The sequence below is a fragment of the Carcharhinus amblyrhynchos genome, chromosome 2 (genome assembly GCF_965287045.1).
Source record: "Carcharhinus amblyrhynchos chromosome 2, sCarAmb.v2.hapA, whole genome shotgun sequence".
NCBI classification, from domain to species: Eukaryota; Metazoa; Chordata; class Chondrichthyes; order Carcharhiniformes; family Carcharhinidae; genus Carcharhinus; species Carcharhinus amblyrhynchos.
The window spans coordinates 64898730-64925141 of NC_137325.1; the positions used below are offsets into that span (position 1 = coordinate 64898730).

General features: G+C 42.3%; 1 protein-coding gene across 6 annotated transcripts in view; it reads left to right on the forward strand.

The window, feature by feature from the left end:
- The first annotated feature begins 648 nt into the window (after positions 1 to 648).
- The window catches only part of hycc1 (hyccin PI4KA lipid kinase complex subunit 1), a 98170-nt gene continuing 72406 nt past the window's right edge, over positions 649 to 26412 (forward strand). For 2 of the 6 annotated variants that reach the window (XM_080207087.1, XM_080207099.1), the window contains exon 1: positions 650 to 783. The gene's annotated coding sequence lies outside the window, so the exon portion shown is untranslated. Of the gene's footprint in view, positions 784 to 1804; positions 1826 to 6656; positions 6691 to 26412 lie in introns of those variants that run through there. The other 4 variants (XM_080207094.1, XM_080207071.1, XM_080207083.1 and 1 more) reach the window with 4 other exon arrangements.

Here is a 26412-nt window from a genome sequence, read left to right on the forward strand (position 1 = left end):
CACTTAATTCTTTCTGCCAGTAGAGGCCACCACATGTTACTAATGAAAATTGAGCTTTCATTCATTATTCTAATCATTCTTTTTAGTTTGACTTATGAGTGGTGCCTTCGTTCTGAGTGTTATAACTTGCAGTTATATTTGAAACAATGGCACTTGATTTAGGACCACTCTTAGTCCTGGCAAAAAAAGCTTATGTCCTTGAAAACAGTGAGTTTCTGTGAGAAACACGATATGCATTGCAAATTAATGGAAAAAGACTGCTTTGTAAATGGTGGTGTTCCAGGAAGAGGTTGTTAGTTCAGAGGAACATTAGAGATGATAGAGTTTTTCGTAACTCTACGAAATTTGTCTTCAAAAGGCTATAAATTCCGCTTTATAACAAATGAGTGCTTTGAACCCTACTTTAGGTTGGCCATGGATGCTCACCGTTGAGCTCGTCTCTGTATACTCCAACATCATGGCCCCCATCAGCACCAGCCAACTCGACATCAAAGCCCAGTCCCCGCCTTCCTGTGAGTGGCGGGCCAGCAGAGCCGCCTTTGTGACGCAGGCGGCCTGCCATTGGCGGTCCGTTTGAAGCCGCCGCGGTGATTGGGTGGTCCCGGCAGCCAATCGGGGAGCTAGGGTTGGCTGGGACAGTCAGTGAGCGGAGCGGAATCGCGCGGCTGGAGGAAAATCGCTCCGAAAGCGGGCGGGATGGTGACTGGGAGCGGCGCTGTTGCCGCCGCCACCACCACCGCCGCTGGAGAGTGAGTTCAGGCAGAGCCAGGAGCCGGCTGGCAGGTGGGTTCGGCTTCTTGACCAGGAGTTAGCTGGGCGGGGGCAGCAGCAGCAGTCGGAGGGCTCCGAGTGGGAGCAGCTCGCTGGCGGGGAGGGAGGAATGGGGTTCCTGCCTGGTCCAGCCAGGTTCAGAGTGAAGTTTGAGTGTGTTCTGGTCCCCGTTAGTGCGTGTGTGTGTGTCTGTCTATCTGTCTGAGAGCTAACCCAGGGGCTGGGGTAGGGGGGTATTCAGTTGCTTTTTCCTGTGAGCCCGCAGGAGGGCAGCTGCTCCAGCCTCGGGGGCGGGGGTTTGATGTCGCCTCCCTGATGACTGCTAATTGGCAAGTAAACTGTTCAATTACAATTAATTTGTGCGGAGGATCGGAAAGTGGCGACTTCCTGTATGAATGAAGTAGCTCTCTCTCTCGCACGCACATAGAGACACACCCACAGAATGAGGGACCAGGCAACTGTCAGTGAAACAAAAGGCAGCGAAGCAGACCCATCGCGCACACTTTCCGTGCACAGAAAGTTCCTGGCGTTCAGCGTGTGATGCATGGCGGAAAACCGCTAACTTTTATTGTTCACATAGCCACTATCCTTTATAATCCTCCTTCTGTAGATATCGTAAAGAGTTACACCCTCCCCTCCGAGTGAGGATGTGTGCAGTTAGATAGGCGTGCATTGTAAAGCACATTTCCTATAAAGGAGTTTAGTGTCCGCAAGCCCCGTCGCATTTTACAGCTGATATGGGCAATCTGATTTGGCTGCCGGTTCTGTTGGAATTCCTCCCATTTATAGTACAAAGTGAATTGTAGTGCTGTCGAGGGCACTACATAACTGGCATGATTTATTAGTTGTAACGATGTCTCACAACCAAAATACAAAAAAAAAATTGTTGGAAGTATTCAACAAGTCAGGCAGTAGCTGTGTGGAGAACTAGTGTTTTAGGCTAATGACCTTTTCATCAGAGCAGCAGGTCATCGATCTGAAATGTTAATGTTGTTTCTCTGCTGTCAGACCTGAGTATTTCCAGATAGGAAAACCCTGAGGAAAAATGGTAGTGGTAAGTTACACAGGAGCTTTGGTACCTTGGCCAACATTTGGCCCTCCTGGACATACCTTGGCGGACCTTGTTGCCGTCGGGCAGTGGAGGTCCCTTTATGGATTACATCGGGGACCTGGGGTGGAGGGTGCAGCAGTTCCGCACAAACAAAGGATTCACTGGTTCACGGGCTCAGAAGCTTGCTTCTTCTGTGGCCTTGTGGAGTCTGTGAATCATGTCTATGTTTTGTGTCTTAGGTTGCACTCCCTTTTTGTTTCCATGAAGAACCTTTTATTACTGTCTTGTTTGTACTTCAGTCCCACACTCCTGATCTACGGGCACCTGGTGCAGAGGGGGGACGGTGACCTCCTCGTGAACCTGCTCCTGGCGAAGCGCACCATTTACAGGTCCAGGCAGCGGATGATCGAGGGGACCGTCCACCCAGACTGTCTGCCTCTCTACTGTGGCTATGTTTGCAGCTAGGTGTCCCTGCAGAAGGAGCTTGTGGTGTCCACAGGCGCAGTTGATGTCTTCCGTGCCTGTTGCGTGCTGCAGGGACTGGGGAGCATTATTGACCCTAATAATCACATTTTAATTTGATGTTTTTAAGTTTCCTTCGTACTTTGATTTTGTTTGGGCTGTTCCCCTTCCTTTTGTCCTAATGTAATTTGAGTTTGTTTGCTTGGTTTGACCTAAAAGAAACTAAAAAGTGGCCAACATTTGGCCCAATCAACATTATCCAGGAAGGGTTGTCAATTCATTTAACTCATGTTTGTCATGTTATATGATTTTCAAACTGTTTGCTGTGTTTGACTAAAGTGATTCTAAGTTAAAAATGATTAGTTGGCTATGAAGTACTTTGCAAAATCTGAGGCTATGAAAGTGCCATCTACATTATCCTGTTTTTGTTCTATGCCAATTTGCTCTTAGCAGTTCTGGGGGTCATCCTCTTGGTGAGTCTTGATGCAGACCACTAAAGTAATTTAATCAGAAGAGAACCATTTGATGAGTTATCTGGGTTGTTTCATGTTTGAATCCAGTTCTGCAAGCAACTGCTTGGATTAAATTCTGAGACATCTGTCTTGATTACACTTCATTGTGGCACCATCTGGTTATATCCCTTGTAGGCTGTAATCAGGATTCAATAATTTAAATGGTGGGTTGAAATGAGCTGACCTGTTTAATAATCATGATTGCCATATGCACTATGCTTATACAAATTCATTCAGTGGGCGAGACCCTTACATAAAGTTCTGCAGGATAGTTGTGTCCTGTCAGTTTATACTGTCTTCTGTTGGAATTGGCAGCATCATAAAGCCTTCCATGGATGTGAGAAACCTAAATTATTTCAGCACTGAGCAAGTAATTTGGTTGTCTTATCATTGAATGATTTAATTGGAAAACCAAATCTGATCTCCATCGCAAATGACGTTTGCCTACTGCACTCAGGTGCATAGATGATTCTTAAAGTCACTGTTCATATAAGGAAATGGAAGATTTTGTGCTTCCTTGCCCCCAGGATTTGTGCAAATGGGCAATTTTTGATTTGGCTTCAGGCCTGTTGGATTTCATGAACAACTTGTATAATGTCTTTTAGGGTAATGAAACATGTCAAGATACTTCATGGGAGTGGTGGGCGAGAAGGTAGTTTTAAGGAGCATCTTAAAGGAATAATTTGAGGAAAAGAGTAGGGAAGGTATTCCAGAGCTCATGGTCTGGACAACTGAAGGTGTAGTCGCCAATAATGGTGCAGTTAATATTGGGGAAGCACAAGGTGAGAATGAGGAGCACAGATACCTGATGTGGGGCTGGAGCTGAAGACCGTAGAAGACTTGAAAATGAAGATGATCATTTTAAACTCAAACTGTTGACAGGAAGCCAATATAATTGAAAATAGCAAAACTAGATTTGCTGTGAGGTGACCCAGGCAGTAAAGTTTTGGATGACGGTAAAATGTGGGAAACCAGCAAGGAGTGTTTTTGTATAGTCAAATCCAGAGGTAGCATGAGACTAAAGTTCAATGATTATTGTGGAGGTGGAAATAGTGAACCTTCCTGATGAGGTCAGAAGTCATCTCTGGATCACTTGTGATAGCAAGGAATTATCAAAGTAATGTGTGGATAATTTGTTCTTGGCCATGATGGTTGTATAGGTAGTGCCTAAACCTTGTCTTTGTGGCTGCTTTGGTGAAAATGAGATACCTTTCAGACTGTTTGTACAGTTTAAATTACTGTTACTTCAGGTATGTATCATAAATACTACCTGATATTTTGACTTTTATTAATATTTAAGATATTTAGTTATGCAATTTGCATTATTACCAAATTCTGAAATTTTTATTGTGGTAGTGTGAAAATGAAATGTGAATTTAACTGGGCAAGTTTCGTGGTCTTAACAGCCAGAAAAGAAATGTAGTTCAACAATATAGCTTAAATCATGCCACCTACACAAGGGTACACCTACACAACAGTAATGCATCATTCTGCTATGCTTATATTCTTGCATTTTCCATGAGTGATTGTGGCAGCTTTATAGATATGTACTGAGCAAGCATCATTAATATTAGCAGACTTTGCTAATTTTGCAGTAATATGTTAAATCTACTTTATGCAGCTGTGACAATTATGTAAATTCTGCAGGGCTGGAGAAACATGCACCCTATTTATGACATCATTTGTTGTTGTGCTTCCGATTAGCAATTCTTGAAGCAGCCAACAGCACTGATTCTAGCCTTGGCAACAGTCAAAGTTCAGTTGTATAATTGGTAACACAGCCAACAATAGCTTTCTTTGTAGACATGATTGCTGTTCATTATTGAATGGAACTTGTTTTTAAAAGAAAACATTTTTAAAAACAGCAATGAAATTTAACCTTTTGCTCCTGGAATTTATGCTGCAGAAACTTGTGTTAGGGAGCATTCATGGTGTCATGCAGTTTTTTTATATTAGGTATTTGTGCCAAGTTGTACACTAATGATTTGGAGAGCATAAGGGAACAGTAAATACAATTTAGGAAGTTATGAACAGGTAGAGGCATGGCTCTATTAATTAATGATGGTATTAGCATATTCGAGAGAGCTCACCAAAGTTCAAGAAACCTCGGTCGAAGCAGTTCAGATTGAGATGAGAAATTATAAAGGCAAAAATCACTTGTGAATGGTGTACAGGCCTGTTAGTTGTAACTACATGGTAGGATATAGTGTAAAATCAAAGTTTGTCATAATGAGGCTTTCAGTCTACACATAGACTGGCAAAATCAGATGTGTAAAGATAGCATAGATGAATCATTTGAATATAGAACAGCACATTCTGGAACTAACCAGAGGGCAGGTTATGTTAGACCTGGTATTGAGCAATGAGGTAGGATTATTTGATAACCTCATAGTGAAGGCACCTATAGGTAGCACTGATCATAATATCATTGAATTTTAACATTAAGTTTAGCGAGAGTAGAGTGAAAGTGTGTCTAAGACAAGTATTTTAAACTTGAAGGGTAATTATGAGAGCACAAAAACAGCTAACTAAAATTAACTGACATATGCTGAAGCAATAGATCAAGTTGTTCAGTGACAGACAATTAAAGGAATATTTCAGGGTGCACAGAATAAACATATTCCAATTAGAAAGTAACATTCCAAGGGAAAGAGCCAATCAGCCGTCAACTAATAAAGTTAAAGACAAGTTTTAAACTTTTACAGAAAAAACTTAATTGTGCAAAGACAAGTGGCAAATCAGAGAATTGAAAAGAATAGAAAGAACATCAAAAATGACAACATTGATAAAAAGGGAAAAACTAGAGCACCAAAGAAACTAGCCAGTACTATAAAGATGGATTGTAAGAGTAATATGGATATTTAAATATGGAAAGTTAACAAAGTGAGCATTGGTTCTAATAAAGTGGGTGGGGAATTGGTAATGGAATGTTGGCCTATGGTGGATGAATTAATCTGTATTTTGCATCTGTCCTCAGTATAAGAGGGCTTCAAAAGCAAATTAGGAAATGAAAGGGAGGACTCAAGAAAATTACAATCACCAGGCAAGTGCTATTGAGCAAATTGGACTTCACCCTGAGGGCTTGAAAGAAGTGGCTAATGAGATATGCGTTGGTTTTAATTTTCTTAAATTCTTTAGTTTGTTTATTAGTCACAAGTAGGCCTAGCTTTACACTGCAATGAAGTTACTGTGAAAATTCCCTAGTTGCCAAAATTTGGCACCTGTTTGGGTAGATTGAGGGAGAATTTAGCATAGCCAATGCACCTAATCAGCATATCATTGAATTGTGGGAGGAAATCGGAGCACCCAGAGGAAACCCATGCAGTTATGGGGAGAAAGTGCAAACTCCACATGGTGACCCGAGCTGTGAATCAAACCTGGGTTTTTGGTGCTTGAGGCAGCAGTGCTAACCACTGCAACTGTGTTGCCCCCTCTAGATTAGGGGAAGGTTTCATTAGATTAGGTGATAGAAAATGTAATTACTTTATTCAAAAGGTGAGGGAGACTGAAAGCAGCAAACTATAGGCCAGTTAGCTTAACATCTGTCATAGGGAAAACTTTAGAGGCCATTATTGACCATATCATGGCAGGGCATTTGGAATAATTCAAGGCAATCAGGCAGGGTCAACATGGTTTTGTGAAAAGGAAATATATTTAACCAATTTTTTTGGAGTTCTTTTGAAGATGTCACATATAGTGGGTAACATTGGCATGGATTGAAGATTGGCTGGCTAACAGGAAGCAGTTGCATAAATTGTCTTCTTGGTTGGCAGGATATGTTGAGTGGTGTCACAATCTGCTGGGGCTTCAACTTTTTAATTGACTTGGATAAAGAAACTGGTATGGTTGCTAAATTTGCTGCTGAACACGAGGCCATCAAGAGACATAGGTTAAGTGAGTAAACGAAACTTTGGCAAGTGGAGTATATTGTGGGCAAACGTGAAAATGTCCATTTCGGTAGGAAGAATAAAAAAGCTTAATATCCAAATGGTGAGTGATTTTGGAACTTTGAACTGCAGAGGGATCTAGGTTGCTAGTGCATGAATCACAAAAGGCTACTACAGAAGGACAGCAACTAATTTGGAAAGCCAATAGAACATTATTGATTTGAGGGAAATTGATAACAAGTAATATGTTTAAATTATATAGGGCATTAATGAGACCACATCTAAATCATGGTCTCAGTATTGAACAAACCAAAGTACAACACAGGAACTACCCTTCAGCCTTCTAAGCTTGTGCTGATCATGACCTGAGCGGTATCGACAGGGTGGATGTGGAGGAGATGTTTCATCTTATTGGAGAATCTAGGACTGGGAGTCGCAGATTAAAATGAAGACAGTCCAACTACAAAGCAACTTGAATTTGTATAGGACCCTTTCACATAATGAAGTCTTGAAATAGGTAAATTTTAAGGAGTGTCTTAAAGTCAGGAAATGAGACTGGGGTGTGACTTGGGACTCTGCTGCCTGAGTCATAATTCACAGCAAGTCTCAATCTTCTATCATCTCTGCGTGGCTACATGGGTTTCCAGTAAGCAACATTTTGATTTTAAAATGATCATCCTTCTTTTCAAATTTCACCATGGCATTGCCTCTCCCTATATCTGAAATTTCCTCTAGCCCCACGACCTGCTTGAGAAGTAAAGACTGTAATTCTGGCTTCTTGTGCACCCCTAATTATAATTGCTGCACCAGTGGTGACCTTGCTTTCTGTTGCCTGGATTCTAAACTCTGGAATTCCCTTCCTATATCTCCACCTTGTCCGAACTGCACAAGTGACTGAAGTCAGCTGAACCAAAAGCTATATCCGTGTCGTACTTAGTTTTAATGCTCCAATGGAGTGTTTTGGGATGTTACTTTAAAGGTGCTATGTAAATTTAATTTGTTCTAGTGTTTGCAAATTGGAGGACAAGTGGCAGATTAGTACAAAATAAGGAATGTATGCAGAAAAATAGCTAATGTACACATACTGAGTAAGCTAAGGACGAAAAATTGAAATAGATTTTGGAAGTATTAATAGAGCTGACACTTAATATGCCAACTCACTACAGAGCAGTAATCAACAGGTCAAAATAGAATCCTGAACTCGTAGTGAAAATCAGAGGATATCACACTGTGTGCAGTTACATTTTGTTACTGGGACATTTGCTTAAATGTGAAGGCATTACAGTATAGAACCATAAAGCAGATTTTTGAAATTGTTTTAGGAAATAAACCTGCTTGTTTGGTTGTGGGGCTGGGATATTTTTAAATATAATTGGGGTAGTGTAGGTGACTGAAGAGTGCTACTTCAAGCTAACTGGAAATTCAGTTAGAGGGACGTGTTTAAATGAACAAAAGTCAAACTTGAGAAGTTCCTCGTGACAGCAATCAATGTAGAATTCTGGGTAGGGTAGCAGAGGCAAAAAAAAGTTTTCAATATAATTACTACAAAACTATAAATTTTGGTCAAATGTTAGACAGTTTTGAATCCGTGAGTTCCCAATCCTGGTTGATTCATCAAATGAACATTAGCCCTCTAGTTTAAGCATTTATTTTGGATGCAGATCATAAAATAAGCATTCCTATCACCTACACTTTGTAGCAGTTGCTCAGTTTTATGCAATTTAAGTATTATTTGAGTCTATATAAAAAATGGGTGATTTGCTTTGATCTAACCAGCAGGAGTAGCACCATTGTGAAATAACTTGATAATTCTTGTACTTATGTAAGAATCTTTCTTGGCTGTCTTCAGAGACACAGCAGGATGGTGGAAATCAGTTGGATGGAATATCAAACTGATTTACCAGCAATCTGATTTGCAGTTTAAGCAGAAGTAAAATAGAGTTCGAATTCTGACTGTGTTCATTGGTTTTCTTGACTGAGACTAAAGAGGGAAACAAAAGCATTTTGTTACTTGATTGTGAACCACCGCACACCAAACTGCACTATAGAAAGTGCAAATAATGGGAAAGGAAAACTGGAAAAGGACAGTAATCCATTAAACAGTGGTCTTTTGTGATCCGGTTTCAAATTCAGAGCAGTTGGATGGGTTGGAAATATTCTGCCTGGCAAGATTTCTATATAAAATGAGCATGCCTTTGATTTTGGTTGTGATTGGACACAAGTCCCAGTGCAAAATAATCCTCGTAGGACAACAAAGAGTGACAGGTATGTAAAATGGAGAATTGAATGTTGTTTACTTGTCAGCATTCTCTTCCATTTTACAGTTCAGGAATATTGTTGCAGGGTTAAGGCTCCAATCTCTGCTGAGGTGTAGGTTTGAATCCCACTGCTGCCAGAATTAATTTCAGTTTTGGGGTGGCACAGTAGTTAGCACTGCTGCCTCAGCATCAGGGACCCGGGTTCAATTTCTGGCTTGGGTAACTCTGTGGAGTTTGCATGTTCTCCCCATGTCTGTGTGTTTCTTCCAGATGCTCTGATTTCCTCCCACAGTCTGAAAGATGTGCTGGTTAGGTGCATTGACCTGAACAGGTGCCAAAATGTGGCAACTAGTAACAAGACAGTAACTTCATTGCAGTGTTAATGTAAGCCTGCCTTGTGACTAATAAATAAACTTTAAATACAGAGCTTTGCTGTCCATCTAAAAATACTGTTACAAAATTTGAACCTGACACTTGGTGATACTTCCTGCTCCTTGCATGTAAACTTTTTATAGTGTGGTTTGATGCACTGTATGCCAGGAGAACACCTTGATTCCTGTCCACAACTTTAAATTTAAACAGACAATATATATGATATCAGTTGAATGTGATTTTAAATAACCTTACTTCCACTTCATTTTCATAATGAAGGAAAATTTGTCATGTTTCCTGCTCAGAGTGCTAAACAACTGTAGAGTACTCAAAGCACATGAGCTGATGCACCTTATTGCAGTCTAGTTTTGAACAAACTTGGATTAGTGCAGCAAATTTTATACAAGATTGAGGGGATACAATGATTGTAACAATTATTGAAGCATCTGTCTGCTGAGCATCATGAGAAAGATATTTGCCCATGTTTTCTATGTCGGACAATAGGTCTTGGCTGAATGCATCTGTCCCAAATCCCAGTGTCATTTCAGAATGGAAGATCAACAATTGGCTTGATTTTCTCAACTTGGCAATTGGAAGGGAAGTGTCATGAATGAAGAAAACCATTATATTGCCTTCACCAATTTCACCAAGATATTTTACCATGTGAGCAGTGGCTGGTCTATTTAAGCTTCTGGAGATTATCACCTGCCATTGAAGCTGCCCAGGGTGATCGCCTCTTCCCATGACAACATGATGGACAAGGTCAGCTATGATGGGGTGACGTTGGAACTCTGAGGTCTGCAGTACGATCAAACAGAATTGTGCTCTTGCACTGACACTCCTTGGTATATTCTCCTTGCTGCTGTGATATGGCTTCAGTTCATCTCCAGAGTGTCTACGTGCATACCAGAACTGGCAGAAAACTATTGAGTGCTGCTGGCCTGAAATCCAAGTTTCTATTGGAAAGTTGCTCTACGCTGGTGATACTGCACTAGCATTCCATACAGGCCCACCTACAATTGCAAATTGGTTGACTGTTTTGCAGACAATTTTTTTAACAGCCAACATCAGGAAGACAAATGTCATGATTCAGAATGTTGCCAATCTGCATTGTGTGAGGCTGGAGTTTGAAGGCTTCATAATCACCAAATCTGTCTCTTGATGCCAAAGTCAGCAAGCTCATTGCAAAAAGTGCAGCTGTTGTCCAAGTTGATCACGAGTTAAAACAGGAGCAACCTGACAATGCAAGACTGCTAGCTTAATAAACCTGTGTGCTAGGGACAATGGTGAGATGTGGACAAAATATGCTGTGCTGGAGAAAGACCGAACAGTTTCTACTTTGGTTTTTTCAGATGTATCCCCTTTCTTGCAGCACAAAGTCACCAACTCTGGAAGTTCTGGATCATGCTAATTCCATCAGCACACATTTCTTGTGTAGCTAAAACATCTGTGCTGTCATACCCATCTAGAGGATGTCAGTGATATACCCAGAGACCTTTTATAGAGTGAACAGGCTGCTGGGTGCCAACTACCTGGACATCGATACCACCATTACAATAGCATGTGCAAGCAAGACATGAAGGTGCCAGACATTGACAAAGCAACTGTGAAACAGGGTTAGCTGTGACCTTTTGGAGGCTGACTGTTTGGAAGGGGCAAACAGAAGCAAAGCTCAGGGTACCCAGAGAAAGCAAGTTGGTGGATCGTGCACTTTCTCATCCCACTGTCTTTCAAATAGAATAATAGAGAAGACAATGCCAGAGTGGGGTTTCTGAGCAACACCAGGTGATGCTTAAGAGTTGATCGCTACAGCGCAAAAAATTGCCTATCGAAGGAAGGTTGCCTGATCTTGATACTTTCACAAGTAATGCGAGGAGAGTTTTATACACCACTTGGTACATTTTTCTGCCAATTATTGCAGTAGGGACGTAATTTTACGCTTTTGTACAGTTCTGTTCTTAAGATCCGCATGGATCTAGAAATAATACAATGGGAATAGTGTGTGATGGAGTCTAGTGGGGATTGGAGAGAATAACTCCATTGAGGTTGGAGAGCATGAAATTAACAGACCACTGCTTATTATAAAAAGAAGCTTTTAACAAGTTCCTGGAGATTGGTTTTAAAGTTAGTTAATTAGTGTAATTATAGGTTCATTTATCGGTTCTGTTTTTTTCCAGAACTGGGAATGAGATTTTGAGTGGTGTGTAATCTGTCTTGTGACCAGAACAACTGAGCTATGAATGTGCATGGATATTTCTAATTGTAGATTTCAGCAGTCTGTTTCAGAATAAAATACCTGGATGCCTTCACTTTTATTTCTTATTCGTATAATTGCAATATAGAGTATTTGAGATGTTAGCCTGAAATGCTGAGGTTATTTTATTGCCCACTGCAGTCAGATCCAAAATTCTCTCCTTCTGAAAATGCTGTCTTTGTGCTGATTCTATTAGTGCTCATAGTCATCTACCTTGATCTGTGTACTATTTATTCATGAGGCTTGACAGTTAATGTTTGTCACATCCCAAAATATGAAAGACTTTGTATTATGATCTTGCTTGATATCTTGCCCTTGTCCACAGACAGTTTCCAGTAGGAGTCACTGGATACTAGTAAGGAATTGGAACCTCCCTTAAACCCAGCTTAAGGCTATTTGGACACCCCTCCCTCGTTATCCAGTTGCCCACTTTTTAATTTTGGGGAATGAGGGTGTGATATATTGGCATAGCTAGAGGATTAGTTATACGACAGAAAACTAGAGAAGGGATACAAGGTCTCAGACATGAAACATGAACTCAGTTTTCCTCTGCACAAATCTGATTGACCAACTGAATATTTCCAGCATTTTGTTTTACTGAAGGAATAAGCAGGTCACTTCCAGCTTGGAGTCCTGCAAGGATTTGTACTGAGGCCTTGACTATTTACAAATTGGGTTAATGTTAGACAAAAGGATCAAGTGTATTATAGTCAAGATTGCTGATTTTACAAAGTTAGAAAGGTAAGCTGAAAGGAGTACACAGTCCGAAAGGAATAGGTTGCTTTTTAAATTCATTCATGGTATGTGGATATCTGGCTAGGCTAGCATTTATTGCCCATCTCTAATTGAGAAGGTGGTGATGTGCTCTTAAGTGTGCACACAATGCTGTTAAGAACAAAGAACAACCCAGCATGGGAAACAGGCCCTTCGGCCCAACGAGTCCGCGCTGCTGCATCACCCTACACCTATTCTACCCTGCGTGTCTACGAATGGAACCCCTAACTTAGCCAGATTCAGGGGAGAATAGTGTCAATTTGGTAAACCAATCAGCCTAAGAGCACATCTTTGGGGTGTGGGAGGAAACCGGAGCACCCGGAGGAAACCCACGCAACCACAGGGAGAATGCACAAACTCCCACAGACACAGGCCCAAATCCATGTATCTGCATAGCCAGCAGTGCTAGTCACCGAGCTGTTGTGGCGCCCGTCTACCGGTCCGCGATCAAGCACACACACCGACACGAAGTACTAGGCCACTCCCGGAACCTCCAAGAGCAGCCCACGCATGACCCACCATGTGCATGCCCCTTGTTTGACAACGAGGTGGACCTCCACCTGCGGAATAAAAAGACAAAAACGTTGACTTACAAGTCTGCATTTCCGATGTCTCCTGAGGTTCTGACCTTATTTAATAGCCCCTACTATAACCCTCCATCCTCGTTTCGCTCATGTCTGTCTAACTGAACCTTAAACGAGTCCAACGTTCCTGCCTCCACCTCCCTCCTCGGTAGCGTGTTCCATACCCCCACAACTCTCTGCGTAAAGAACCTTCCTCTCACATCCAAATTATACCTCTCACTCTTAAATCATGACCTCTCGTATTTGTACCCAGTCTAGGGAGCAGTCTCTCACTATTGACTCTATCTATTCCCTTCAGTATCTTATATACCTCTATCATGTCCCCCCTCAACCTCCGTCTTTCCAAGGAGAGAAGTCCCAGTTTCTCCAACCTTTCCTCGTACCCCAGCCCCTCCATGCCAGGCAACATCCTGGTAAACCTTCTCTGAACCCTCTCCAGAGCCTCCATGTCCTTCCGGTAGTAAGGTGACCAGAACTGGACGCAGTACTCCAAATGCGGTCTAACCAACGTTCTATACAACTGAAGCATTAGACGGCAGCTTTTATACTCTATACCCCTACCTATAAAGGCTAGCATTCCATAAGCCTTCCTAACAACCTTCTCCACTTGTGTCGCAACCTTCGTGGATTTGTGAACCTGCACTCCCAGGTCCGTCTGTACTCCTGATCGGTGTACCTTTTATCACATAGCTCCTCTGCATTATTCCTTCCAAAATGCATCACCTCGCATTTGTCAGGATTAAATTCCATCTGTATTTTTTCCATTAATTTCCCTACCACCGATGTCAAACTCACCGGTCTATAATTTCCAGGGTTATCCCTACCACCTTTTTTAAACAGCGGTACCACATTTGCTACCCTCCAGTCTTCTGGGACCTCACCTGTGTTCAAAGAAGAGACAAAGATTTGCGCCAGAGGCCCGGCAATTTCATCTTTCGCCTCCCTAAGCAGCCTGGGATAAATACCAACAGGCCCCTGAACTTTATCCGTTCTTGCGCTACCTAAAAGCCCTAGCACTTCCTCCCTCGCAATAGATATTTCCTGCAACTGATCCTCAGCTCCCTCCAAGAGAGACCGCACGATTCTGAACCCCTCTCCTTCGTGAATACCGACGCAAAGTATTCATTCAGGAGCTCCCCCGTTCCCTCCAACTCAATACATAACTCCCCACTTTTGTCCCCAAGAGGACCAATTTTCCCTCTAACTATTCTCTTGCTCCTAATATAGGAATAAAATGCCTTTGTATTTTCCTTAATCCTACCAGCCAAAGCCATTTCATGCCCTCTTCACCCTTCTAATTCCCCTTTTTAGCTCCCTTCTCTCTCTATATTCCTCCAGCGCACTCTCCGTACCCAGTTGTTTCGACCTAACATACACCTCCCTCTTCTTCCTGACCAAGTCTTCAGTACCCCCTGTAATCCACGGCTCTCTAGTCCTACCTTTCCCATCCTTCTGCTTAACCAGAACATACCTCCCCTGCAACCATTTCATTTTGCCCTTAAAAGCCTCCCACTTGCCAACCGTGGACTTTCCAGCTAACAGTCCCTCCCAATCAGTGTCCTGCAGCTCCCTCCTAATCCTGCTATAGCTCGCCTTTCCCCAGTTCAGCACACTCCCGTTCGGCCGGCACTCATCCCTTTCCATTTTTATCCTAAAGTAGACGGACTTGTGGTCACTGTTAGCCACATGTTCGCCTACCTCTACCTCACCCACCTGCCCCGGCTCATTACCCAACACTAAATCCAGTATAGCCCCTCCCCTAGTCGGGCTAGTTACATACTGCTATAGAGACCCTTTCAAAACATATTTCACAAACTCCTCTCCGTCCGTACTCCCAGCTCTAGGCCCCCTCCAATTCACTCCAGGTAGATTAAAGTCACCCACTACAACCACCCTATTGTTCCCGCACCTATCCAAAATGCCCCTGCAAATGCCTTCCTCCACTGACCTCGGGCTGTTGGGTGGCCTATAGTATACCCCTAGCAATGTAATCTTTCCCTTTTTATTTCTCAACTCCACCCATAGTGACTCAATCCCTATCTCTTCCATCTTGTCCTCCCTCTGCACTACTGTGATGTTCTCTTTTACTAACAGTGCCACCCCTCCACCTCTCTTCAACCCTCCTCTGTCACACCTAAAACACTTGTACCCAGGAACATTCAGCTGCCAGTCCTGCCCTTCCCGTAACCACGCCTCCATTACAGCCACCACATCTAACTTCCTCACAAACATCAAGGCCCTAAGCTCATCCGTTTTCCCTGTCACACTCCTAGCATTGAAACAGACACAGTTCAACCCACGAGTGTCCCTCGGAACCTCCTTCTCCCTGATAATTTTCCTTTCACCCGACTCTCTCCCACACACATCCCCACCCCACCTCCCTATTAGTTTAAACCATTCCTAAACACCCCAGCTAACCTCCCCGCTAAGTTCTGGCCTCAGACCTCTCCATTCACCTGACGAAGAGGCTGTCCCCTCGAAAGCTAGTGAGAATATTATCAAATAAATAGGTTGGACTAAAACCTGGTGTTGTCAGACTTTTTACTGTGTTTACGCCAGTCCAACGCTGGCATACCCACGTCATGCCTCTGCCCACAGAACCTCCTATCAATACCTCTGACCCTCCCGTCCCCTACCACTATTACCTTACCAGCCCCCTTCTGTCCCTCTAAGTCAGTCTCCCCCTCCTGCCTATCTTTCTGTGCCCCTGTCGACAAACTTCGGGGGGCCTCTGGGGAGGCCGGGGGACCCTGACTACTCTTCTTCCTTTTTCTCCTCCTAACAGTCGTCCACCCTTCCTGCTCTTCAGCCCTTGGGACCTCTTCCTGCTCATGGTTCCTAGCCATTAACTCTTCGTTTTCCCTGACTAGAAACGCATCTTCCAGCCGCCCCTCGAGTTGCCTGACCCGGGCCCTCAATCGCTGCAGTTCTAAACATTTAGTGCAGATGTGGACCTTGGGGACACGTGACACCACCAAGAACTCCCACATGCGGCACCGGACACAACTTGCATTCCTCCCTATATTCCCTACCATGTCCCAACCTCCTATAAGCGCCAAGAGGTAGAAGTGAGCCCAGCGAGCCAAAGCCCTTCTCACTCAGCTCCCGCTCCCGACGCTGCCCGCTGTGTGCTGCTGCCCCTTTTTTATACCCCCCCCGCTCCCCCTTACAATCCCTCGCCTAACTTCTGGTACGGAAGTAAACTACTCTGAAACAAACCCCGAGAACCGGAAGTACAGAAAAAAAGCGGTTTTCAATTTAAATCAGGCACTCGCCACAGCCACCAGGTTAAGGAGGGAGTTCTAGGATTTTGACCCAGTGGCAGTGAAGCAATATATTCAGAAGTCAGGTTGGAGGGGAGTTTGAATGTAGTGATATTGCCCCATGCCCTCTTCCTTCTAGATGGAAGTGATTGTAAGTTTGGAAGATGCTGCATATAAGGAAGCTTGAGTTCCTGCACTGCCCCTTGCCAGTGGTATGCATTGCAGCTACTGTGTGTTGGTGATGGAGGGAGTGGATGTTCAAGGTAATGAAAGGGGTGCAGATTAAACTGGTTGCCCTGGATGGTATGAGCTTTGTGTTGCTGGAGCTTCACTCATCCAGACAGTGGAGAGTATTAAATTACACACCTGACATGCCTTGTAGATGGTGGACAAGCTTTGGTGAGTGGAAGTGATTTACTCGCCACAGAATTCCTAGCTGCTGATCTGCCATTTAGGCACAGTATTTATATGGCTAATCCAATTTACTTGGTCAGTTGTAACCCTCAGGATGTTAGTGGAGGATTCAGTGATGGTAATGCAGTTAATGTCAAGGGGTAACAGTTAGATTCTCTTGTTGGAGGTGGTCATTGCCTGGCAGTGGGTGTGATGTCCAGGTCCTGCTGAATTTGGACCTGAATTGCATCAGTGTCTGAGGATTCATGAGTGGCACTGAGCATCTCCACTTCTGACGTTATGAAAGGAAGTTCAGTGGTTGGGTCGAGGAACTCCTGCAGTGATGTCCTGGAGTTAAGATGACTGACCTCCAACCACAGCCATCTTCCTTTTTGTGCTAGGTATGACTTCAAGTAGCAGAGAATTTTCCGTTCCAGTTTTGCTACAGCTCCTGGATGCCATGATTTGTCAAATGCTCCCTAGATAGCAAGGGCAGATATTCTCCCTTCACCTCTGGCGTTCAAATTTTTTGTGCATGTATGAAACGAGGCTGTAATGAGGTCAGAAGTCGAGTGATCCTGGCAGAAGCCAAACTGAATGTCATTGAGCAGGTTATTGCTGACTGAGTGCTGATCGGCAGCATTGACTCCTTCCATCACTTTACTGATCAAGAATAGATTGATGGAATAGTAATTGGCTTGATTGAATTTGTCTTGCTTTTTGTGTGTAGGATGCACCTAGGCAATCTTCCACATGCTTGGTAGATGTTAGGGTTGTAGTTATACTGCTACAGCTTGGTTAGGGCTAGATCTGAAGTGCAAGTCTTCAGTACTGTTGCCAGAATACTGTCAGGGGCCATAGCCTTTGCAGTATCTAGTGGCTTCAGCTCTCTCAATGTCATGTGCAGGTCCAACTCTGGTGACGTTGGGAACTTCTGGAGAAGGCTGAGATCAACTCAGCACTTCTGGCTGAAGGTGGTTGCAAATGCTTCAGCCTTGTCTGTTACTTGACTGATGTAACTTCTGATGTGCTAGCCCCTTTCGCCCCCATGCCATCATTCAAGATGGGGGATATTTATGGAGCCTCATGCTCAAAAGCTAAGTGAGTGTGCAACATCTGTCACCTTGCAAAATGTGGACGTTGCTCACTTTAAGGATATAAAAACTGAATATTTTTAAATGGTGAGAAACCCTGTTTGGTTTATATATAAAGATGCCAATGTGCAGGTAAAGAAAACAATTGGGGAACTTGGATATGGCCTTTGCAATGGGGGAGGGTGGAGTACAAAGTAAGGAAGTCCAGCTTCAGCTCCAATTGTACAAGGCTTTGGTGAAACCAGACCCAAGTAGTGTAAGGTTTTGGCTTCTGCACTAAAAGAACAATGTGCTTATCTTTTGAGTTGTTTGCCAAAGGTTGGATTATATTGCTCTCCAGTTCAGAAGAATGAAAGGTGATAATATTTGGATGTGACAGCTTCTCGGAGGGCATTCGTGATTAGACGCTAAGAGTCTAGAACTTCAATCTGCATAACTAACTTTGAAGATGCCAAGAAAAAGTGAAATAATAGCACAGTTGACAAAAACCAAAAATGAATAGGCTTGTGCTGCTTTCCAGAAAGTGAGAAGCAGGTGTTGTCATCAGGACAATGGGCCATTTAAGTCTTAAGGCAGGAAATCTCTTCACTTGGAGGTTTCTGAATCTTAGGTGCACTGTTTACGGCCTGTGGATGCTCCATTGTTGAGTATATCTGAAGTTGAGGTGGATCGATTAATTTTGGGCTCAAAGAAAACTAAATATAAATATTGGGTGGAAAGATAGAGCTAAGTTTGAGAATTTGCCATGATATTTCAATGGCAAAGCAGGGGCATACTGTCAACTACTGTTTCTACCTTTTTATGTGCTCTTAGAGGATGAGGGTTAATTGTGTGCAATTTTATGACAAGTATAATAATACTGTTAAGTTGGCAGCCTGCTAAAAGTTATCCTGCAACAGAGACGCAGGCAAGTTGCCTGTTGTGGAGGAGAAACTGGTAATCAGAGATGCAGTGATGAAGGGCTTGTCGAAATTCCTGTTCCACAAACCCAAGTTGACAGGGTTATAGAATCTAGAATGATGTTAGCTGGAGATCCAAGACTAAAGGGAACCTGATGGGAGGGGTCAGACTTCAAGGAAATGCTGAGAAACAGGAAGGCTGAAAGCAAAGGATCACCATGAAGGCATAATTGGAATCTTCATTTTGTGCTCCTTCCCCTGTTGACTTTTAATGAATCCTGTTAAAGTCTGAGGCAATATGGTCGTCAGTTACTTTGTGTTCTAATTGGACGAATGCGTCATAAACAGTCTGTTCTACCAACAGAGTATAAAGATTTGGAATACGGTGAAAGTGGAAATTTGTGGAAGAAGGTAATAGGAAACACAAACGGCAGAGGGACTGAATAGTTATTTGCATCAGTCTTCATGGTGGAGGACACAAATGGCATGCCAGGGTTCCAGGAGAATCAGGAGGCACAGATGAGTGTAGTGACCATCTCAAAGGAGAAGTTCCTAGTGAAACAAAGATTTGAAGGTGGATAAATCACCTGGACCAGATGGATTACACCCCAGGCTTCTAAAAGGGATGTATTCAGAAGGGCATGATAAAGTAGGACTGAATCAGAATGGCTTAGTCAAGGGGAGCTCAAATCTGAAATCAGCGTTCTTTGAGGAGGTAGCAAGGAAGTTGGATAAAGGAGAGCCAGAGGACATTGATTTAGATTTCCAGAAGGTCTTTGACAAGGTGCTGCATAGGAAACAGTTAAATAAAGAGCCTGTGGTCTTAAGGGTAAGAATCTGGCATGGATAGAGGATTGGCTGACTGGCAGAAAACAGAGTAGGGATGAAGGGGTCTTTTTCAGGGTGGCAGCTGGTGACTTGGTGTGCCTTGTGTTGGTGCTGGGGCCACAACTTTCCCAATATACTTTAACAATTTGGAAGAAGGAACTGAAGGCATTGTTAGTAAGTTTGCAGATGGTACAAATATGTAAAGGGGCACGGAGGCTGCAGAAGGATTTGGGCTGCCTAGGAGAGTGGGCAGAGAAGTAGCAGATGGAATATAATATGGAAGAGTGAGGTTTTGCACTTTGAAAGGAGGAATGGAGGAATAGACTATTTTCTAAATGGGGAAATGCTTAGGAAATCTAAAGTACAAAAGCACTTGGGAGTCCTTGTTCAAGATTCTGAAGGTTAACATGCAGATTCAGTCAGCAATTAGGAAGGCAAATGCGATGTTAGCATTCATGTCGAGAGGGCTAAATACAAGATCAGGGATGGACATCTGAGGCTGTGTAAGGCTCTGGACAGACCCCTTTTGTGAGCTGTTTTGGGCCCCATATTTAAAGATGGATGTACCAGCTTTGGAAAGGGTCCAGAGGAGGTTCACAAATGATTCCTGGATGAAGAGCTTGCCGTATGAGGAACAGCTGAGGACTCGGTCTGTAGTCATTGGAGTTTGGAAGGATGAGGGGGGAATCTCATTGAAACCTACAGGATACTGTGAGGCCTAGAAAGTGGACACGGAGAGGCTGTTTCCACTAGTAGGAGAAACTAGAACCAGAAGGCACAACTCAGGCTAAAGGGACTTCTTTTAAAACATGCTGAATTTCTTCAGCCAGAGAGTGGTGAATCTATGGAACTCTTTGCTGCAGAAGGCTTTGGAGGCCAGGTCATTGAGTGTCTTAACATAGGTTCTTGATAAGGGGATCAGGAGAATGGGAAAGAGAAAAATATCAGCCATGATTGAATGATGGAGCAGACTTGATGGTGGCCTAATTCTGCTCTTATGTCTTATGGCCTAAGGTGTGTTTTTTTTATTTTGTCACAATACTTATAAAAGTACATACAAGCTTAAGGCAGTACTTAAAAAGTTTTGACATGTGGCTTTGTGCAAGTAATCCTGTAAGGGAGAAAAAGTAATTCAAATGAAAAAGTTGATGTAAGTAAACTAGACAAGATGTAGCAAAGCAGGTTATGTCCAATCTGCAGTATGCAGAAACCCGTGGACAATGCAGTGTCTGTGTCTCAACACAGTTCAGTTTTTAAGTTGGAGATACTCTGACACAACAGACGGGCAAGATATCTGGGCTGTGCCATGTGGAGAGATGCAGAATGGGATTGGTGTGACCAATAGTGTGCAGAGTAAGGCAAACACAAGCAAGATAGAAAGCAAGGAACCATGGCAACTGATCTGTTCAGTAGATGCTAACCTCGACAAAAAAAAATCGTCAGAAGAACAGGCAGAATGTGGACTGACACCAAATGGGAAAGGTGTTGAGGAAATCTGACATGGTATTTGTAGGGTATTCTATAATTAAATGAGTTTTTTTCATTCAGACAGTGGTAAACCTGTGGAACATTCTATCGCACAAGCCTGTGGATGCCAAATCACTGAATAGGGTAGCAAGTTGTGTTAGGATCAAGAGAACAAGATGTCTTATCTACTGTTTGCCTGGATGAGAAGTATCTGAATCCTGCTTGGAAAAGAATATTGAAGAGGGAGGGAGAAGAATCCAGTCATTATGTTAAAACCAGTGACATATGCAAGAAGTACTGTTTGGAGAGCACCTACAACGAAGAGCTAAATTAAAGGGCAGGTTCTCCAAGTATAACCCGGTGTTGGGATAAACAGATTTAGGAGATGAACATGTGGCTATCGGAGTGATGTGGGAAAGAGGGGCTCCATTTTATTGGATATTGGCACTAATAGTCGGTCAGAAAAATATCTGAACTAGGGATCTAGTAGAAAGGAAAGAAGGGTGGTCACAAGGATTTTAACCTTAAGATAGAGAGGCTGAGGTGGGAAAGGTAGTATTAATCGTTTTTAATACAAGTGATAGGGAAATGTGTCAAATTACAGTCAAAGCTTGTGCTTTAGGCATTGCAGGCTAGGGAAAACTAAAAGATGTAATGTCGTTAAGCCAGGAGAGTGAAATGAGTAATGTAAGTGATTAGACTATATCCTAAATGAGCATTCTTTCTACAAATAGATGAAGTAGAAGGAACAAATCGGAAGAACTGCAGCTACGAATTTCAACCTGGAGGGTGGGACATGATAGTCATCGAAGCATAGCTACAAGATGTCTAGGGCTGGGAATATACCAATTTATAAAGTATGTAACAGAAATAGGGAAACGGTTTTGAGGGAGGAGGAATAACCTTAAAGGATAAAATTACTTCTATATCCTTCCTTAATTATTAGTGATATCAAGCAAAAGTAAGCCATCAGTGAAATCTTTGAGTGGAATCAAGAATATGAAGGGCACTTAAGACTCCTATCAGGAGATATGTCAAGGCCCCCTTGTTATGAAGTATAAATGCAGAAATTTAACAAGCTGGTAGCCAAAGCAGGGTAGTTTTAATGGGAGATTGTAAATTTATATATGGATTGGGACAAGAAGATCTGCTTGTGTTCGAAAGATAGTGAAATTCTTGTGTATGTAAAAGCTTTCTTTTGCAACATAACTTAGAACCACAAGTGGACAATTTTAAATTTAGTAATGAGCAATTCCGATTTAGTTGACAGAATTTCAGTACAAAACTATTACACTAGGGATAGTAATATTATCAAAAAGGAACCTAGGAAATGGGAGCAGGAGCAGGCCATTTGCCCTGTTGAGCGTGCTGTGCTATTCAGTATCATCCCCTATTTCCATGCCATACTCCCACTTTTTCCCTATACCCCTTTCTTTCCTTAAGTACATTCAGTGACTTGACATCCACAGCTTTGTGTGATAGTGTTCCACAGGTTTACCACTGAATGAAAAAAAAACTCATCAGTTCTAAATGACCTACCCCATTTCCCGAGACTGTGACCTTTTCTTGTTGCCTCACAGCCAGGGTTAACATCATCCATACATCCAAAAAATTTTATGCATTTCATTGAGAGCCACTCATTTTTCCAAACTCTAATGAATGCAGGTCTAGTTGGCACAATTACTCATACAATAATCTTGCCATCCCTGGGATCAATTTGGTGAATCTTTGCTGCAGTCCCTCTATATGGCAAATATCTTTTGTAAGGAGTCCAAAGCTGCATGCACCTTTCATACCCCATACTTTGAATGCATTGCAGTATGATACATAACCCATACATACCCATATGACTATCTGACTTGGCAGTTTGGCCCCTTGAGCCTGCTTTGAATTCATGATGGCTGATCTGATTGTAGCTTCAACTCTCCTATCTTCTATAATCTTTGACTTCTGTGTCAATCAACAATTCATCTAACTCTGCTTTAAAATAAATATTTGACCCTGTCTCCACTGCTCTCTAGAAAAATTAATTCCACATACTAGATACAATAGAAAATAGTTGTATTGGTCTAATGCCTCTCCTGAAACCTGAGATCAGAACTGGCCTTCTGAAATGGTTAAGAAATAACAAGCTGTTACCCAGCTGAGGCACATTCTTGCACTTTGCCTCAAGTTTCTGCAGTGATCTGATTTCAAGGGGAATTTGGTCATATCGTTGAAAACATAACTGCGGATGAGGCCATTTTTCTGGCTCGTCCAACGTGTTTCTTGAGATCAAGTGGGCAGCAAATGTGAAAAGTTTTTTTTATGGTGCTCAAGCCCATTTGCCGGTCATGTAGCTAGATGGCTGAAAGAGGCGACTCAAACTGACTGACTATAGCATTAGTGTCTCTTTGACCTTTACAAATACCAGTTGAAATTTGTTTAGGAAATGATACATGAAAAATGCAAATACTGATTTCACTACGACAAGAAGATATAAAAATGGGGGATTTTCAAGACATTATGTGGATAGTAAAATGAGACGTGCAATCACCACAAGAGGACAGAAGTGGATATGATTCATGGTCACTATAATATAACCTTTGGAACCTGAATTTACATTTACATTGAAATTTTGGTAATCCCAGTAAGGATAATAAAGCATGTAAATTATTTACAAATTGATACTCCTCTGAAATTGGGGCATGTGAAGTGAACAAGGAAATGAATGGTCAAAATTGTAGCAAAAAAGCTTTGAAGGTTTTGGTGAATTGTGTAGCGCACTGCACAACAAAGTGAGATTGAAGATACTGGATGCTTTTTTAATAGGTACTTTTAATATGTATGCAATTGTGCTTGCAGGAGGATGACAAAAAAAACAGTTGTCCTCTTGTCACCAAAATAGAAATAACAACTGAAACACTCAAATGTGCCTGTGCTATTGCTTTCCAGATGCATTCTAAGCCTCGAGTTTCAACTCGTGTTACCATTGCAAGGAAACGCAAACACTGGATATAATTAATTTTAGAAACATCCTGTGGCTTTGTTCAATGTCTCAGATATTATAAATCCCAAAAAGATCAAATGATAAATGTAATTTGTTTATCAAATACCTTTATACTAGCAAAAGATTCTGCTTGGTTACAAGTTTAAATTTGACCTTAAAAGCCTTTTTTAATTGAATATGGTGCTGCTCATCCTGAAACCATCTTGTTAATTTTAATTTTTCCATAAAATAAGTGCAAGTGCTCAAAGTGTTTAGAATGCATATTGATCAGAGTTCTGCTCACTGACTTGATTTGTAGTAACTTTTGTAGAACACGCTTTGTCAGAATTCTGAAATAGATGCTTTACTTTTGTTTTAGTTTGTTAAATCCTAACTTTTGAATAATGGCTATCAGATTCAGAATTTAAAGCAGCAACACCTGTCCAATCATGCTATGGCTAGTATTACTGTCAATAATTCTTTTCAGAATGGCCCTATTGCCCCACGTGTTTTGAGAGCTATCTTATTGCAGCTAGTCCCTTTTTTAAGTTGTTTTGCTTTAATGTTCCTCATCAAATGAGGCTGTATTCTTGTTTAACAAAGTGCATGTTGTTTTGCGCCAGTCTGAAGTAGGGTTTGCCCATTCAGCTATTCTGGCATGGCCTCTCCCACTTGCTGATCAATCCTCACCGCTGATCCTTTGATTTACAACTTGGCTCCTGCAAGTCTAAGCTACCCCTCCTGCCTCTCACTGCTCTTCCACACTCGCAGGGAGGGTTCAGGAAACGGCAGTGAGAGTTTTCAGCGAGGGGGGTGGGGGGGTGGAAATTGGAGTGACAGTGCAGTGGGGGCCAGCATTGAGTACAGGTTAGGGGTGGGAGAGGTTGCAAGCCAGTCGGGGAGAGTGAGAGAACAAACTTGACAGGAGTGGAGATTGGAGGAGATCATGTGTGATTGGGTGCTTGGGAAGCAAGAGTGACAGTGAAAAGTAGCATATTCCTTTATATTTTGTTAAAAATAATAGCTAATTTACAAGTATAGAAATTGGGGGACATTGTCTATTTTAGTTGTGATTTGTTTATTTGTTGATTTGAAATATGAGCTGCTCTGGACTAAGGGCGATACTTTTAGGAAAGTGAATTGGTAGCGCAGTGGTTATCACTACTGCCTCACTATGCCAGGGACCTGAGTTCAATTCTGGCTTTGTGTGACTGAGGAGTTTGCACGTTCTCCCAGTGTCTGTGGGTTTTCTCCAGGTACTCCAGTTTCCTCCCACGGTGGAGATGTGGGGGTTAGGTTGATTGGCCATGGTAAATTGTCCCATAGAATCAGGGGGAACAGCAAGGTAAATGCATCTGGTTGGCTGGGGTGGGGGGGGGGGGGGTGAGGCCTAGATGGGATTGTAGTCAGTGTGGACTTGATGGGCTGAATGGCCTCCTTTTGCACTGCAAGGATTCTATGATTTGGTGTTTTAGTGCATGTTTTATTCATTACACTAAACTATTTATCTTTAATTTTGGGCACTGAACATGAGGTTAGTCAAAGGTCAGTCAGACCCTTGGACATATTTTGCCCATATTTGTAGGAATTGATGCTACTTGCCTGCAATTCCTTGCAAGAAATGGTTGAAAGAAAATTTTGTTGAATCTGACCGAGTGAGAAAGATACTTGTGATTAGTTAAACGGCTTAAGATTTGTAACCATTTTGACAAATCTGGGTTTGCAAATCATTCAGTGATTCATCATGATCTGAAATTCTTGAAGGACAAGGGCAATAATTGTATGTTCTTTCGTGATCTTTCAGTGCAATGTTTTTCTCTGTTGACTCACTGAATAGATGTGAAGTACAGAACATGCAGCTACTTATTTTCAAGTCATTAGAGGTAATATTCTTAGTCATTACTAAATAGGGTAATTTCAGAATGTTCTGAGGGCATTTGCTTAGGAATCCTTCATTAGCAATTGAAGTTTTCAGCTGAAGTTTCTGCAATCAAAATGTCAGTAGCTTAACTAAGCAAACTGTTTACTTCGTCAGTAATCATATGAATGTAGTCATAATTCAGGAACCTCAAACGAGGCTGAGATTTGATAGGGAACTTGCCTATAGGATTGAACATGTGGAACAGACTCCGAGAACATAATTATTTGTGTATTGACAACTCCAAAAAGGAGCTGTATAACTTCTTGACATTCAATGACAGTACTATCACTGAATCCTCCACTATCAATATCCTGAGGGTTGCGATTAGCCAGAAATGAAACTGGACTAGCCATATAAATATAGCAACATGAACAGTTCAGAGGTTAGGGATCCTGTGGTGTCTGGCTGTCCAAAGCTTGTCGACAATCTAAAAGGTGCAAGTCAGGAGTGTGATGGAATACTGTCCATTTTCCTGGATGAATGCAGCTGCAATAACATTCCAAGCTTGCCACCATCTATCCAGGGGACAGCCTGCTTGGTTGGCAAGCCTTCCACAAATATTCACTCCCTCTACCACTGATGCATAGTAGCAGTAGTGTGTATTGTGTATAAGATGCACTGCAGGAACTCAAAGGCTGTTGGGGCAGTACCTTC